At 38.2% G+C, this 17,763-nt stretch overlaps 1 long non-coding RNA gene across 2 annotated transcripts in view; it reads left to right on the top strand.

The window, feature by feature from the left end:
* Positions 1–17,321, top strand: part of LOC102546931 (uncharacterized) — a 150,036-nt gene extending 132,715 nt beyond the window's left edge. The window contains exon 10 of one of the 2 annotated variants that reach the window (XR_015642502.1): positions 15,685–17,321. This is a non-coding gene — a long non-coding RNA (uncharacterized LOC102546931). The remainder of the gene's footprint in view (positions 1–15,684) is intronic. The other variant, XR_015642503.1, reaches the window with a different exon arrangement.
* Positions 17,322–17,763: the final 442 nt, after the last annotated feature.

Raw genomic sequence — 17,763 nt, 5'->3', positions numbered from 1 at the left:
TTAGTCTTGATAGTGATACCTGTTTATAATCCTGAGTGCCTTCTTGGAATGCTCTCACTGGAGTGGCAGCCACAGGAGAGAGCACTTAGCGAAGACAGAGGAAAGGATAAATTAAGTGTTGCAAGGTCCACAGGAAGAAGATAACACAAGAATCAGAGTTGGAGAAGGAAAGGAAATTTAATTAGCACAATGTGATAAGGTCTCTTGTCTGGCAGACACTCAAGGAGATGATGTGCCATCTAGAGAAACAATGGCAGAGCTTTCTAGGATATTGATGATTGCACTTTAGGATGCTCTTCTGGGTTTGTGCCATAATGCCAAAAAATGTCAGGCTGGGAATCTAATGACGCCCACTATGATGGTTTCATGGTGATGTCAACATGACAAGAAACTCCTAGGAGTTACGTCTTTGGGCATGTTGGAAAAAGATTTTCTGGTGTGGGTTAATTTAGGTAGGAGGGTCCATCCTACAGAGCCGAACTTCTGTTCTACACACTCGGTAGTGTACTGTATAGCCCCAGTGAAATCTCAGTCTAGCATCAAGCTTTACTGAGATATTTTGCATAACAAAGTCATTCTTCCATCTCATGGGAATGACCCAGAGTAATAGTTCTTTGTTGATCTGGTCAGAATAGATAATTTACAATTAATATAGCCATACAACACATGTCTCCTTGCTTAAATGTTGATGAAACATGCAGTCTCTAAATAAAGTACTTGTTAATTTATTGCTTAATTATTGTCTAATTATTGCATTTTACAGAATGCATTCAATGAAATAATGTATTTTATTAGAACTGCAACTAGACAGAGACACTCATCTTTGCACACATAAAGTTCCTAGTTTACAGTGTGCTCTGAAGCACACTGCTGGTTATAGGTGCTGAGATCTCTCCTCCCCATCATCATTGAGCTGCCACTCACCCAGGAACCTAAAACCCATCACAAGCTCCAGTTATTACAACAGCTTTCTGAGGTGTGGAATAACCTACAACACAGGAGACCTTTTCATTTCTGGAGTTACTTTATTCACAAATTTTCCAAAGATCCTTCACTTGAACTCTGTCTTCAGATATTTCTTTCTTCCTTTCTTCCTTCCTTTCTCTTTCTTTCTTTCTTTCTTTCTTTCTTTCTTTCTTTCTTTCTTTCTTTCTCTCTTTCTTTCTTTCTTTCCTTCTTTCTTTCTTTCTTTCTTCCTTTCTTCCTTCCTTCCTCCCTTTCTTTCTTTCTTCCTTCCTTTCTTTCTTCCTTCCTTCCTTTCTTTCTCTTTCTTTCTTTCTTTCTTTCTTTCTTTCTTTCTTTCTTTTCTTTCTTCCTTGTCTTCTGTACATTTCAAAAGGGAAAGTGATTTTTCACAAAGGAAAATTGTTACAAAAATAGATGCTTTGTTTTTGCAGTATTTGTTATAGTGAAAAGAGGAATGATGACTCACTCTTTGGTATACTCTTCTTTGTATTTAGAAAATGGTAATATAATAATTTCTTTGGCCAGAACTAGAACATTTTGCAATAAAGTTAATTGTTAACTCTCAACTTTAATAACCATTTTCTGAAAAAAAATCTACCTTTTTGAGTTTGTCCTTGTGTACTTTTACTTCTCTGTTGAGACTGCAGAGCTTAAAGTAACCCTGGTACAAGAATAGTCATTTTAGAGTATAGTCCTATTATCTGAATATGCTGACCCTGGTCATAATACAATTTATTCTTCACATTCCTGTCTCTCCTTTTAATCATAACTGAAGATTTTAGTAGTGTATATGCTACAGTTTTATTCATATATAGACCTTTGCTTAATCACCTCTGAGCACATTTAACTGACTATTAATTGGCTTCATGTTGCCATGGAAAAGGATAAATAATATACTTGGTAATACTAAATCGAATGAACGCAGTTCACCTCTGGCCTTTACCTGAAGTAAAAACACCATTTTGATTAAGAGGTTTACAGGGATTAGCAGGAAAAATTAAAAGGGGGAAATTAACAGAAAAGGCTGTGTAGAAAGCAATTGCCATAAGAAAAATCAAAAAATTTCATATGTGGAAAAGTTACATGCCTATTAGCAACTATCAAATCATAAAAACATGAATCTTTAATATTGGGTTACAGAAAATCAGTATATTTTCCTCTCATATCATTACTGTTTCAACGATTTTATCATCTAAGGTATCTTATGATTTCTCTTCTGTTCAAGAAAGTCAGTTCATGGTCAGAGAAGTGAGACAGTAGGGCCATGACCATGGAATCTATTGCTCTTACCATGACCATGATCCAGCTCTGCTTAAACAGCTGTCCAAATAGAATAACAAAATGGACTTTTGAAGACATAGTTACAATGCCAATTAGATTAGGTGGCAGCAGTCTGGAGGACTGGAGCAAGGTTTTCCAGAATGTGGTTTAAGCTTACAGTCATCTCTCAGTATATGGTAGTTTCTCTTATAGTCAGGATCCAGGGACCTCTAGGAATTAAGGGGTAGAGAAGGTAATAGTTCCACTCACTATCACCCTAGTGACCACCTAAGAACATGTTGGCATCCTGTGTGAGTCACTCCTACCAAGAGACACAACAAGCATCCACTGAACTGTAAACTCAGACTTCCCCTTCTCAGTTTTGGGCTTATATTTTTAAACCTATAGGCTAAGACAGGAAAATCAGTGGTGGTGGTGGTGGTGGTGGTGGTGGTTCACCATGTCTAAATTGCATTGTTTTTCCACAATAGAGGTAAGGAAGATTGTTTGGAATTTAGGGGATCCTTAAGGGTGCCTTGTGTTAATGTAACAGCTGATTAAAGTCAATGGAAAACCTTAACCACTCAATAAGAGCAGAATAAATGATAAATGCCACAGACCCTTCAGGAATGAAAGTACGGGTCAAAGAACAAAGAACAGGAAAAGAACAAAGACTTGTTGAAATGCTTGCTGAGGGTAGAGGAAATATAGACTGTGTGGCGATAGTTATAAACACCAACTAAGACCATGCAACTAGTTAAAAAAATGAAGATTACATAGCAGATATTTCTGTTTCCTTTCCTCTTTGTCAATGGTTCTCAACATATGGGTTGTATTGAGTTTGGGGGTCAAAATAGCCCTTTCACATGGATCTCTTAAGACAACAGAATAAACAAATATTTATTAAAATTCATAGCAGTAGCAAAATTAGTTCTGAAGTAGCAATGAAAACAATTTTATACCCTCTAGAATGTACCAGAGACCTTGGAGGTGAGAAACTCTCAGGACTCATAAGGAGGCACCTTAGATGAAATGCCCAAGAGTGGGGAAGAGGGAACTTGGAGAGTTCATCTCCAGTAGAAAGTCAGGCATGAAGTACAGGGATGGGTCTCACAGTCAAAAACTCTGACCCAGAATTGTTCCTGTCTGAAAGAACTGCAGGGACAAAAATGGGAGAAAAGCCTGGAAACGAGGGAAAGGAGGTCCAGTGACAGGCCCAAATTGAGATCCAGCTCAAGGAGAGGCCACAAAGCCTGACACTATTACTGTTACTATTACTATTACTGTGATGTGATTAGAGATAGGAGCCTAGCTTAGCTGCCCTCTGAGAGGCCCAACAAGCAGTTGAGTTAATTGCAGATACTTACACCCAACCAATGGAGAGAACCTGGGGACCCCTGTGGTTGAATTAGAGAAAAGCTGGAAGAAGCTGAGGAGGAGGAAGATCCTGTAGGGGGACAAAAAGTCTCAACTAAACTGAACCTCTGAGATCTCTGACACTGAGCTACCAACCAGGCAGCACATACTAGCTGATATGAGGCCCCCAACATATACACAGCAGAGGACTGTCTGGTCCGGCCTTAGTGAGAGAAGACACACCTAACCCTTGAGATATTTGAGGGCCCGAGGAAGTGGGGAGGACATCCTCTTGGAGACCTAGAAGAGGAATGGTATGAGGAACAGTCAGAGAGCAGAGGGTGGACCTGGAGGGGGATAACTACTGGACTTTAAAAAAAATAAAAGTAATTTATAAAATGGAATGATACTAAAAAATAATTTTATGATTGGGGTCATCACAATATGAGTGACTGTATTAAAGGGTCATAGCATTGGGAAGGTTGAGAACTACTGCTCTATTTCTTTACAATGTACTATAACATTAGTTAAAATAATATCTGTGATTATAATTTTTATGTTAGAAAATACTAAAAGAATGTCTCTCAAAGTAACTTTCCACTTATTCTCAAATAGTCTATTTCAAAATGTACATGGCATATTTATACCTTGTTAGGTAAAATTATTACTTAATTATTGTTTTCATTTGTAACTTAAACATAAGAGATTTGATTGTAAAGTTGACAAGGGATGACTTGTGATGGCTAATCTTTGTTTTTGAGTCAACTACAAACATATGTAATTATACAAACTCTAAGTAGCTGGACACAACTGCAATGGAGTTTTATAGGGTTGAGTTATTTGAGGTTAAAATGTCCCCTAAACTCGGATCATTTGAGGCCACAGGACATACCCTATATCTGGGTCATACCTTCTGGTGGCAGTACATGGGAGAAGGATGTTTTTGTTTTTTACCTATTTACTATCGTACTTGCTGGTAAGGTCATGTATCCTGTTTCTGAGACATTCCTTTCTTCTTTAGTGTAAAGTTACATCTTTCAGTTTCCCACTCACTCTTATCCTTGCCCCCTTCCTGAGTTATCCCTGTCCATTGCCTTTATTTATATTATAAAGAAATGTCTGTCTTTGAATTTTGCTCTAATGCATCTATCAGGTGGCCTGTTTCAAGGTTCTTTTTTAATTTTCCATTTATTTATTTATTTATTTAGTTATTTATTTATTTATTTACTTTACATCTCAATTGAAGACTACACCCATGTCCCCCCACCCCCCAACATGGCTCCTCCCTTATGTCCTCTCTCCTTTACCTCTGAGAAAAGACAGTTCCCTCCTTGCTACCAACCCACTCTGGCACCTCAAATAACTGCAGTACTAGAACCATCCTTCTTCCTGAGTCCAGACAAGGCAGCTGAGTTAGAAGAATAGGATTCACAGGCAGGAAACAGAGTCAGGACAAGCCCCTTATGGGGGGACCAGGATAAAGCTGCTTATATGCTACGTATATTCAGGGGTCAAGGTTCAGTCTTTGTTTGCTCTTTGGTTGGTGGTTCAGTTTCTGAGAGCCCCCAAGGGTCATGTTCCTTTAGAGAACACAGACTAATATAAACACTATATACTAAAAATAGAGGTTTTTGTATTTTAAAAAAGTAATAGTGGCATAGCTAATATTTGTGAGATATTTTATTACATGTCTAGCCCATTATCACCATGGAAAGCCATGAGTTTCTGAAATATATCATAAGATTATCTACATTGCACAGGTGAAGGGGGAGAGAGCTTAAAAATAGCATGTGGAATTTTGAGTAACAGGAAATGTATTGGTCCAGGACCACAAGACCAAGTTATCAGCACAAAGGAAATTTACTTGCCCCAGAGGATCAGAGGACACAGAATAAGAGAGAAACACATGCGAGATAGAGAGTGAGGAGGAAAGGGAAGGGAGCAAGGAAAAGGGTCAGAGGTATTTGTCCAGGAGGGGAATGGAACAAGGGACTGCCTCTGGATAAAGAGGAAACAGATATGGCACACAGAAAAATGGCAGTATGTAAAGGTAAAAGAGGAAGCCCAGTGTTAGGATGAAGTGTTTACTTTTAATTGATTATGTTAATTAGATGAGCCAAAGGGGATGTCTTTGTCAGGGTTTCTATTCCTGTGCAAACATCATGACCAAGAAGCAAGTCAGAGACAAGTAGCCATAGATACAAGCATCACAAACAGAATACAAGAGATAGAAGAGAGAATCTCAGGGGCAGAAGATACCATAGAAAAACATCAACACAACTGTTAAAGATAATGTAAAAGGCAAAAAAGCTCCTAGCCCAAAACATACAGGAAATCCAGGACATAATGAGAAGATCAAACCTAGGGATGATGGTTATAGAAGAAAGTGAAGACTCCCAACTTAAAGGGCCAGTAAATATATTCACCAAAATTATAGAAGAAAACTTCTCTAACCTAAAGAAAGAGATGCCCATAAACATACAAGAAGCCTACAGAACTCCAAATAGATTGGACCAGAAGAGAAATTTCTCCCGTCACATAATAGTTAAAACACCAAATACACAAAACAAAACAAAAAAATATTAAAAGCAGTAAGGGAAAAAGGTCAAGTGACATATAAAGGCAGACCTATAAGAATTACACTAGACTTCTCACCAGAGACTATGAAAACCAGAAGATCCTAGACAGATGTCATACAGAACCTAAGAGAACACAAATGCCAGCCCAAGTTACTGTATCCAGCAAAACTCTCAATTAACATAGATGGAGAAACCAGGATATTCCATGACAAAACCAAATTTACATAATACCTTTCTACAAATCCAGCCCTACAAAGGATAATAGATGGAAAACTCCAATACAAGGAGAGAAATTACACTGTACAAAAAGCAGGAATATAATTTCCTGGCAATGAAACAAAAAGAGAGACAAACAAACATAATTCAACCTCTAACAACGAAAATAACAGGAAGCAACAATCACTATTCCTTAATATCTCTGAACATCAACGGACTCAATTCCCCAATAAAAAGACATAGACTAGCAGCCTGGATATGTAAAGAGGACCCAGCATTTTGCTGCATGTGGGAAACACACCTCAGTGACAAAGACAGACACTACCTCAGAGTAAATTTCTGGAAAACAACTTTCCAAGCAAATAGCCTGAAGAAACAAGCTGCAGTTGCCATTCTAATATCAAATAAAATTGACTTTCAACTAAAAGTCATTAAAAAAAGATAAGGAAGGACGCTTCACATTCATCAATGGAAAAATCCACCAAGATGAACTCTCAATCTTACATATCTATACTCCAAATACAAGGGCACCTACATTCATAAAAGAAACCTTACTAAAGCTCAAAGCACACATTGAACCTCACACGATAATAGTAGGAGATTTCAACACCCCACTCTCATCAATGGACCGAGCATGGAAACAGAAATTAAACAGAGACATAGAGAAACTAACAGAAGTTATGAACTAAATGGATTTAACATATATTTATAGAGCATTCTATCCTAAATCAAAACGATATAGCTTCTTCTCAGCACCTCATGGAACCTTCTCCAAAATGGACCACATAATCGGTCACAAAACATGCTTCAACACATATAGGAAGATCGAAATAATCCCATGCATCCTATCAGATTACCAGGCACTAAGACTGGTCTTCAATAACAATAATGACAGAAAACCCACATATACATGGAAGTTGACAATGGTCTACTCAATGACAACTTGGTCAAGGAAGAAATAAAGAAAGAAATTAAAGACTTAGAATTTAATGAAAATAAAGATACAACATTCCCAAACTTATGGGACACAATGAAAGTGGTACTAAGAGGAAAACACATAGCGCTGAGTGCCTGCAGAAAGAAACAGGAGAGAGCATATATCAGCAGCTTGACAGCACACCTAAAAGCTCTAGAACAAAAAGAAATAAATAAACCCAAGAGGAGTACAAGGCAGGAAATAATCAAACTTAGGGCTGAAATCAACTAAGTAGAAACAAATAGGACTATACAAAGAATCAACAAAACCAGGAGCTAGTTCTTTGAGAAAATGAACAAGATAGATAAACCCTTAGCCAGACCAACCAGAGGACATAAAGAATGTATCCAAATTAACAAAAACAGAAATTAAAAGGGAGACATAACAACAGAATCTGAAAAAAAAATTAAAAAAATCATCAGATCCTACTACAAAAGCCTATATTCAACAAAACTGGGAAATCTGGAAGAAATGGACAATTTCCTTGATAGATAACAGGTAGCAAAGTTAAACCAGGAACAAATAAACCATCTAAACAACCCCATAACTCCTAAGGAAATAGAAGCAGTTACTAAAAATCTCCCAACCAAAAAGAGCCCAGGATCAGATGGGTTTAGTGCAGAATTCTATCAGATTTTCATAGAAGACCTCATACTAATACTGTCCAAACTATTCTACAAAATAGAAACAGAAGGAGCATTACCAAATTCCTTCTATGAAGCCACAATTACTCTTATACCAAAACCACACAAAGAACCAACAAAGAAAGAGAACTTCAGACCAATTTCCCTTATGAATATTGACTAAAAATACTCAATAAAATTATTGCAAACCAAATCCAAGAACACATCAAAACAATCATTTAACATGATCAAGTAGGCTTCATACCAGGGACTTAGGGATGTTTTAATATACAAAAACCCATCAATGTAATCCACTATATAAACAAACTCAAAGATAAAAACCACATGATCATTTCATTAGATACTGAGAAAGCATTTGACAAAATTCAAACCCCTTCATGATAAAAGTCCTGGAAAGATCAGAAATTCAAGGCCCATATCTAAACATAGTAAAGCAATGTACAGCAAACCAATATAGCTAACGTCAAACTAAACTGAGAGAAATTTAAAGCAATCCCACTAAAATCAGGGACTAGACAGGGCTGCCCCCTCTATCCTTACTTATTCAGTATAGTACTCGAAGTCCTAGCCAGAGCAATCAGACAGTGAAAGGAGGTCAAAGGAATACAAATTGGAAGGGAAGAAAGCAAAATATCACTATTTGCAGATGATATGATAATATACTTAAGTGACCCAAAAGTTCCACCAGAGAATGACTTAAACTGATAAACAATTTCAGCAAAGTGTCGGGGTATAAAATTAAGTCAAACAAATCAGTAGTCTTCTTCTACTCAAAGGATAAACAGGCTGACAAAGAAATTAGGGAAATGACAGCCTTCACAGTAGTCCCAAATAATATAAAATACCTTGGTGTGACTTTAAATAAGCAAGAGAAAGATCTGTATGACAAGAAATTCAAGTCTCTGAAGAAAGAAATTTAGGAGTATCTCAGAAGACGGAAAGATCTTTAAGGCTCATGGATTGGCAGGATTAAAATAGTAAAGATGGCCATTTTGCCAAAAGCAATCTACAGATTCAATGCAATCCCCATCAAAATTCCTACTCAATTCCTTTTAGAGATAGAAAAAGCAATTTGCAAATTCATTTGGAATAACAAAAAACCCAGGATAGTGAAAACTATCTCAACTATAAAAGAACTTCTGGGGAAATCACCATCTCTGACTTTAAGCAGTATTACAGAGCAATAGTCATAAAAGCTGTATGGTATTGGTACAGAGACAGGCACATAGATCAGTCAAACAGAATTGACGACCCAGAAATCAACCCACACACCTATGGTCACTTGATCTTTGACAAAGGAGCTTAAATCATCCAATGGAAGAAAGCATTTTCAACAAACGGTGCTGGTTCAACTGGAGGTCAGCATGTAGAAGAATGCAAATCGATCCATTCTTATCACCCTGTACAAAGCTTAAGTCCAAGTGGATCAAGGACCTCCACATCAAACCAGATACATTCAAACTAATAGAAGAAAAAGTGGGGAAGAGTCTTGATCACATGGGCACTGGGGAAAATTTCTTGAACAAACACCAGTGGCTTATGCTCTAAGATCAAGAATCAACAAATGGGACCTCATAAAACTGCAAACCTTCTGTAAGGCAAAGGACACTGTCATTAGGATAAAACAGCAACCAACAGATTGGGAAAAGGTCTTTACCAATCCTACAACTGATATAGGGCTAATATCTAAAATATACGAAGAACTCAAGAAGTTAGAGCGCAGGGAGACAAATAACCCTATTAAAAATGGGGTTCAGAGCTAAACAAGACATTATCAGCTGATGATTATTGAATGGCCAAAAAGCACCTAAAGAAATGTTCAATATCCTTAGTCATCAGGGAAATGCAAATCAAAACAACCCTAAGATTTCACTTCACACCAGTCAGGATGGCTAAGATAAAAACTCAGGACTGGAGAGATGACTCAGCTGTTAAATGCTAGGCTCACAACCAAAAATATTCAGGTGACAGCAGATGCTGGTGAGGATGTGGAGAAAAAGGAACACTCCTCTATTGTTGGTGGGATTGCAAACTGGTACAACCACTCTGGAAATCAGTCTGGAGGTTCATCAGAAAATTGGACATTCCACTACCTGGGGACCTAGCTATACCTCTCCTGGAAATATGCCCAAAAGATGCTCCAACATACAACAAAGAGACATGCTCTACCATGGGCATAGCAGCCTTATAATAGTCAGAAGCTGGAAAGAAACCAGATGCCCTTCAACAGAGGAATGGATTAAAAAATGTGGTACATCTACGCAATGGAGTACTACTCAGCTGTCAAAAACAATGACTTCATGAAATTCATAGGCAAATGGAATGTACTAGAAAATATCATCCTGAGTGAGATAACTCAATCCCAGAAAAACACACTTGTTACGCACTCATTGATAAGTGGCTATTAGCCAAAAAGCTCGTATTACCCAAGATGCAATCCACAGACCACAGGAAGCTCAAGAAGAAGGATGACCAAAACATGGATGCTCCCATTTCTTCTTAAAAGGGGAAAATATTCATAGGAGGGGACATGGAAGCAAAGTTTAGAGCAGCAACTCAAGGAATGGCCATTCAGAGCTTGCCCTACATGTGGCCAATATATATAAAGTTAACAAAAGTAGATAAGATTGATGAAGCTAAAAATGCATGCTGAAAATGATCGGATATAGATCTCTCCTGAGAGACACATCCAGAGTGTGTCCAATACAGAGGTCAGTGCTAGCAGCAAACCACTGAACAGGACCCCCTTCTGGGGAATCAGAGAAAGGACTGAAACAGCTGAAGGAGCTTACAAACCCATAAGAACACCAATGCCAACCAACCACAGCTTCCAGAGACTAAACCACTACAGAAAGTCTATACATGGACTGACCCAGGGCTCCAGCTGCATATGTAGCAGAGAATAGTCTTGTTGCGACACCAGTGGAAGGTAAAGCCCTTGGTCCTGCCAAGGTTGGACCCTCAGTGCTGTAAGGGAGATGTATGGGGGGAATACCCATATAGGGGTGGGGGAGGGGAGAGGATAGGGGACATAATGGACAGGAAATGTGGAAAGGGAATAACATTTGAAATGTAAGTAAAGAAATATATTTAATAAAAAATTTTTAAAAAGGAAAGAAGCAAGTTGTAGAGGAAAGGGTTCATTCAGCCTACACTTCCACATTGCTGTTTATCAGCAAAGGAAGTCAGTACTTGAAATCAAGCAGGTCAGGAAGCAGGAGCTGATGCAAAGGCCTTGGAGGGATGTTACTTACTGGCTTGCTTCCCCTGTCTTGCTCAGCTTGCTTTCTTATAGAATCTAAGACTACCAGCCTGGGGATGGCACCACCCAAAAATGGCTCTCCCCACCTGATCACTAATTGAGAAAATGCCTTACATCTTGGATCTCATGGAGGCATTTTCTCAAGGGAGGCTCCTTTCTCTGTGATAACTCCAGCTGTGTCACGTTGACATACAAAACCAGCCAGTACAGGGAGCTTTTGATTGCTCGGCTTTAATACTTTGATAGCTAGTCCTTGGTAGTCAGCCTTGGGAGGAGGAATTGGCCAAATAATGTAATTGACGTTGGTGGCTAGCTTTAGAAACATAATCTTTCAGTTTTTAGCAATGCAGAAGGAATGGGGAAAGATAAGGCCCACCGGAGCAATACTCAGCAGAATCAAGCTGGCCAGAACCCCTTCTCTGGAGAGATGGCTAGTTCTCCTCAGGATCGTCCAACGCTGGTTCTCAGGATCCACATCTTATGACACAGAACTACCTGGACTTGTAGTTACAGATGATTACTGCTTTCTCTTTGTTTTTGTCCAACTACCCAAAGACACACACACACGCGCACGCGCGCACGCACACACACACACACACACACACACACACACACACACACACACACGCTCCTTTCAAATAAATCTTTAAAGAGATGAGTTGGTAGACGGTTTAAAAACACTTGTTGCTCTTGCAATGGATCCAGATTTGCTTGACAACACCCACATCAGGTAACTTGTAACTGCTTATACTCCGGTTCCTCGGAATCCTACTTCCTTTGGCCTCTGAAAATATCTTCACTCATTAGGTATACATAAAGTCACATAGGTCCTCATACTCATACACAAATAATAACAGTAAACATATTTTTTAATGTTTTAGAAAGGAACTGTCTTTTAAAACAGTGATGAACAGCCTCCTTAAACATTGCATCACAGATATGTCTGAATGTCCCCAAATAACTCCAGTTCAGCTACTAGTCTTTAACTGATAATAACAAAATATAAATAAAAATAGAATTTTTATTATTAATATTATTATTATACCATAAAGGGTTGGCTTACACAGTAGAACATCCTCTTATTGGAAAATGAAATAAGAATCCTGAGACAAGCTACCAGGAAAATGCATTGAAGCAAAAAGCAGAGACAGAGACATTCCTTTAATGACAGATAGCACATGGATTGAGCAGGTATAAGAGAGAGTGGACAGGGATAACAAAGGCTGTGGTCAGGTATAACACAGATTAGTCAGAGATAACAGAGAATGTGGACAAGAATAACAGAGGAAGTTGTCGGAGATAACACAGACAGTGGACATGGATAAAAGAGAGTGAACAGGGTTGAGAGAGATGGGGGGGCAGGGGTAACAGAGAGTGTGGGCAGAGGGGAACAGAGGGAAATGTGACCTATTGCTTTTGCTTCAATCTACTTCTGCTTTTTGTTATGTTAAATTACATGACTGGCCATTGGTCATTATCAAAAATAATTGGCAAAGGAGGAAGAAAGGAGAGGGGATAGGCAACAGAAATTTATAAAGAAATTGTTAAACAAACCATGGCACTAAGAGAGGGTCTGTGGAAAGGAGAGTGTCACCCTGGCTTCCCATGGGTAAAATGTTCACTGTATATTTACTTTGTATAGATTATAAACTTTATAGCTGTGAACTCGTAAGGTTGTCCCAATGTCTATTGTCTTCTAATTTTGCATGTAAGTGGATTTTCTTCTACTGTTTTGTTGTTTTTGTAATTTCCTTCTCTGAAGTAGTTGAACTTGATGTCATGGAAACTCAATGACCACGCTCCTTATTAGAGTTCTAAACTATTGCAGAATAACTAAAGAAATAAATTTCTCGTCTAGATGAAATAAGCCCAACATCAATCAGTTAATAAAGTAGCACATTGTCCACTTGATATTCTGTTCTCTACAGAGTGAGATAGCAAGTCTTTTGTCTGACAGTGAGGTCTTCTTAGCCCTTGTAGGCCATCCCTGTTGTCTTCCTGACAATATCTTTTCTTTGCACAGGCTACCTGCTCTAGTGAGTTGTTATTTGGTTTTATTATATTTTGTTTTAACTAATCTGGGACTACGCCAGAATGCAACGCCCTTAGTCTTGTGTAAACTTCTTGGCTGTTACTTCTTCACTGAGGTGTCAGACTTTTAACTGAAGTGAGCCGCTTTAACTTCCAAGTCCTCAAACTAAGCACCATATGATATCACTCGATAGATGCTGACTTTCCATGCATAAGGATTCAGTCTGTAGACAAAACCGTTTGCGGTGTTCCACTTGTAGCTCACTGACTGTTGATCCAAAAAGCATCTGTCTGAACCGGTAACTTGGCTGTCTTAAACTGGTGCAGGCATCCTTTATATAGCTTTGTAAATGACTTCTGGAAAGAATACAAGATTTGAATACAAAATTTCACCATCCACAACAATGTAGGACGAAAGGTATAGGTCAAGTTCACCGCAGGAGCACCTTTGCTGCTGTGACTCGTGACTTTATGGAGAAATTTAAGTTTCTTATCATGTTTTGTTGAATACCTAGAACAGAATATCTGTCTCGTTAGATAATTCGGGGGTACGAAATGCATTTTTATCCCTTAGAGACTTACAATAGACTTCTTCATATTAAAGGTTAGGTGTGATACTGTAATGAAGGGATCTATTTTATTATGGTTAAGTCAGATTTTTCTGAAACACAATAAAAAAAAGGAGATTTACTGCTCCATTAAACTCTGCTTCCTAAGGACACAGTGAGAGCAGCTGGACTTGGAAGTGGGCTGGGCAGATTTGTTCCTCTCCAAATACAAGTTCTTTGGAAATGGGTGCAGATTGACTTCTTATACTGTATTTACTTATTTGTCAAATTTTGGGTGACTATATCAAATATGTCAGGAAAAAAACTCAATATAAAAATGGATTGCTGAATATTCACAACACATTAGAACTGAGGAGAAACACAGATGTATTGGCGCATTTGTGTTCCTGCCTTTTGGCTTTAGCATAGTTATAAAATAATTTTCTATCTCTTAGCTTTTTTATAACTATCTTCATTGTGACAACATTTACTAACAAAACAGCTTTCTGTCACCAGGTCCCATAGCCTGCTTCTAAGTTGTATAGCTTTGATCTATTAGGTTTCAGCAAAATTTAGACTGTTATTGATCTAAATAGACCCAGAACATAGTCCATACTTCTGAGACTTTTATTAGGAATTCTTCATCCTCAGTTTATTCGCAGAAGTATGGTCTAAATGGTTATGTAGTTAACTATCACACAAACTACCTTGATGCTGGTAATTAAGTATTTTGTGGCTATTTATGAAGCTAATCTCAGTTGGAAAGTTATTCCTTAAATTCTATAACTGCCTTATATTTGCCTTTCCTGGCACTTTGTGCTTATATTTAGAAGAAGAAAACAAGTTTTGGCAAATAATGATTCAAAATACACAGGCATTGTCATGGTGTTGATTAATCCATAGTGTGTGGTAAAAAGGAGTTATTGGAACATCCCTTTGTTTTCCTCACTTTTCTTTAAAACGATGCACTGATCCAGGCTGCTCGGTAGAAGGCAGTGTGGCAGTGAGAGGATAACCACGGCTGTGGCAGATCATCTGCCAACAGTTCTGCAGAGATCCCAAATATGGCTGAGAAAGCCAGTCTGTTCAGAGTTAATAATAAACATTTCTGATTCATTAACCTTTCTTTCAATCAAAACACACAAAAATATAACATGAACATTTGTTAGACAATATGTTAACAGAATGATACAAGGCTAAACCTTGTGTTTTCTGCTTTCTCACTAGTTGAGGAGCATCTGTAAATATTGCTGAATTAGGCTGATTTACCACAGAATCTAATTTATCTTGGTCTAACTTTGTGAAATTCCTATATTTCCTCTACTTTAGCATCCTATATGGCCCAGGCTTGTGAAGAGCCCAAGGTCCTTATTCTTTTTAAATACAAAGTAATTCATTGTTCCAATGTGTATTCTGTTGTTGTTAAACACCATGAAAAAGAGCCATCTAAGGAATTTATTTTCATCTACAGTTTGAGTCCAACATTGAATGAAGCCAAGGCTAGAATTCAAACAGGAACTCAAGACAAGATGATTAAGGAACACTTCCTACTGCCATGCTTCCAGATTCTTGTGTAGTTATTTATTTTTAAGATAGCCCAGTGCTATCTTCCTAGGGATACTATTACAAACAGTGGGCTTGGTCTTCATATATCATGAAATAATAAAGAAAATGCCTCAAGTCTATCTTGCACAAAGCTTGGAGTCTATTTTAAATCAGAGACTTCCACCATGTTCAATGACTCATTCTCGAGCTGAAAGAAATAAGCTGAGGTTGAAGAATTCCAAGAAAATTTCCAGCTTCTATTGTAATGCTGACTGGAGTCCTCCTTGTTTGTCTCTTTCAGTACTGGAAACGTGGAGAGTTTGGATCCTTGGACCTGTCTCCAGCCTTCAGTTTCTCCTCTTTCATCCCATGCAGACCTCTTTCACAGAAGCCAGCTCTTAAAACATCTTACTACATCTTACCAGAGAAAGCTAATGTTCGTTCATGATGTGGTAATGAAAGAAGGGAGCTGTGTGTTTCCCCTACCAGCTTCTCAACTGCAGATACTCTCTTACTAGTACTTTAAAATGCTAAAGAGTTATAAGTTGTACGTCTTGACCCAGTCTCTTTCCCTCTTGGCCCTCAGTTGCATATGTATGCCTCTACTTCTGGACCTCAGAATAAGCTGTCCTATGTCAATGATCTTTCCTTCACTTACATTCCATACACTACTCTAGTAATTTTATTCTTTGTTTCTAACACATTTCATCTTTCCATATTTGGATGATTTTCACACATCTAGTTGCATGAGTAAATGTAATTTTGCAAATTTTTTAAATTTTATAATGAATTTTACTGTTGTTTCATTTGATAATGTCTAGCATAGTGGCCTAGAAACTGCTTCCTATACAGAGTTCTCTAGTCACCAGACAAGTTATATGAAATGGTTAAATTATTTCATGATTTTAGTATGTCGTAGACTGTTTATTCGGAAGCATCTCTAACCTGCGGCCATTGACATAAACTGAAATTCCTAAGATGTGAGAGGGCAGAACCCCAAATGTCATTTCACAGAAAGATGACTGTACTCTTACCTCTTCTGCATAAAGCTGATACGTATTAAGAAGCTGCGACCCCTGTACAGTAGAGTAGAAAATGCTTATTCACTGTCATAAGCCAGATTCTAGCAGATAGTGGAACCATTTCCCCAGTTTTTTCGCCATGCTACCCTTCAAATTATAAAAAAAAATGGTAATTTTGATTTCATATTTAATTTTTGAGAGTATAATTACATCATTTGTGTGTTGATTTCTTTGATCTCAACTCTTCTATATACTTCTCCTTGTTCCTTTTCATACCCATGGCCCCTTTCATTAATTATTAGTATGTGAAAATATGAAAAAAACCCTTTAAGAGGCCTGTATGTTGCATTTCATAATCCATATAGTTTAAAAATCAAGAACAGTAGAGAAGCTAATTGACTCCTATTTAGTGAAATAGGAGATGCTATGGTCTATCCTCAATTTACCCCCATGCAACTCAAATGCCTCAAACCATCCGCTGAGAAAAAACACAATGCTCTGTATCTTAAAAGAATGTGAGTGTAGTAGGCAAATTTATCTCTTACCACAACTTATGCTTGTAAGTTTATGGCAGTGTTATTGCCCTGCTAATTAAGGTAGAAGTCTGCCATTTTCTCTATAGCCAGCAGGGCTTCTCCTTCTCTGACCTTGTCTGGGGAGTTCAACCTTCCATACAACCCCCTCCCCCTCTCCCCCGCACATACACATCTCTACCTGCAGAATGTCACATAGCCTTAGTTAAGATTACAGTTCAACTTCCTTTCTCATAATCCATGCTTCATCATGATAATGAGTCATCTTAGTACCTTAAGCCTTCAGCCAATGACCTCCACCCATCCTGGATGCTACTAGTCCACATCCCTCAAACTATATAACTCTTGAGTCACCCAAAGTAAAGTTTATCTGTCTTCCCTCAGCTGGTCCCAGTGTTTTCATTGTCGTATATACTCACGGGGCTACCAAACTTCTCTTGGGTTCTCTCCACTCCATTTGCCCTCCTGGACTGATATCGGTCAACAATCCCTTGGGGACAGAGAGGATCACAATCAATGTGTGTGTGTGTGTGTGTGTGTGTGTGTCTGTCTGTCTGTCTGTCTGTCAGTGTTGATCTGTGTGTGTGTGTGTGTGTGTGTGCATGTGAGTATGTGTGTGTGCGTATGTGTGTTGGCTTCAGTAGCACTGTTATGTCTTGGGCTTGTTTTCTCTGGGTCTTCTCACTAGCTGTTTTCTTCTCAAATTCTGTTCCATTTTATACACTGTCTTTTTTTTAAAAAATATTGAGTGTTGTGTTTTATAAAAAGAAAGAGAAAGTGAGCAATACGTTTGGTAGGTGTGCAGTCAGGTGTGGAGAAAGGGGT

The sequence above is a fragment of the Rattus norvegicus genome, chromosome 18 (genome assembly GCF_021556685.1).
Source record: "Rattus norvegicus strain SHRSP/BbbUtx chromosome 18, alternate assembly SHRSP_T2T, whole genome shotgun sequence".
NCBI classification, from domain to species: domain Eukaryota; kingdom Metazoa; phylum Chordata; class Mammalia; order Rodentia; family Muridae; genus Rattus; species Rattus norvegicus.
The sequence above is the reverse complement of the archived record's forward strand: the minus strand, read 5'-3'. Positions and strand labels throughout refer to the sequence as shown.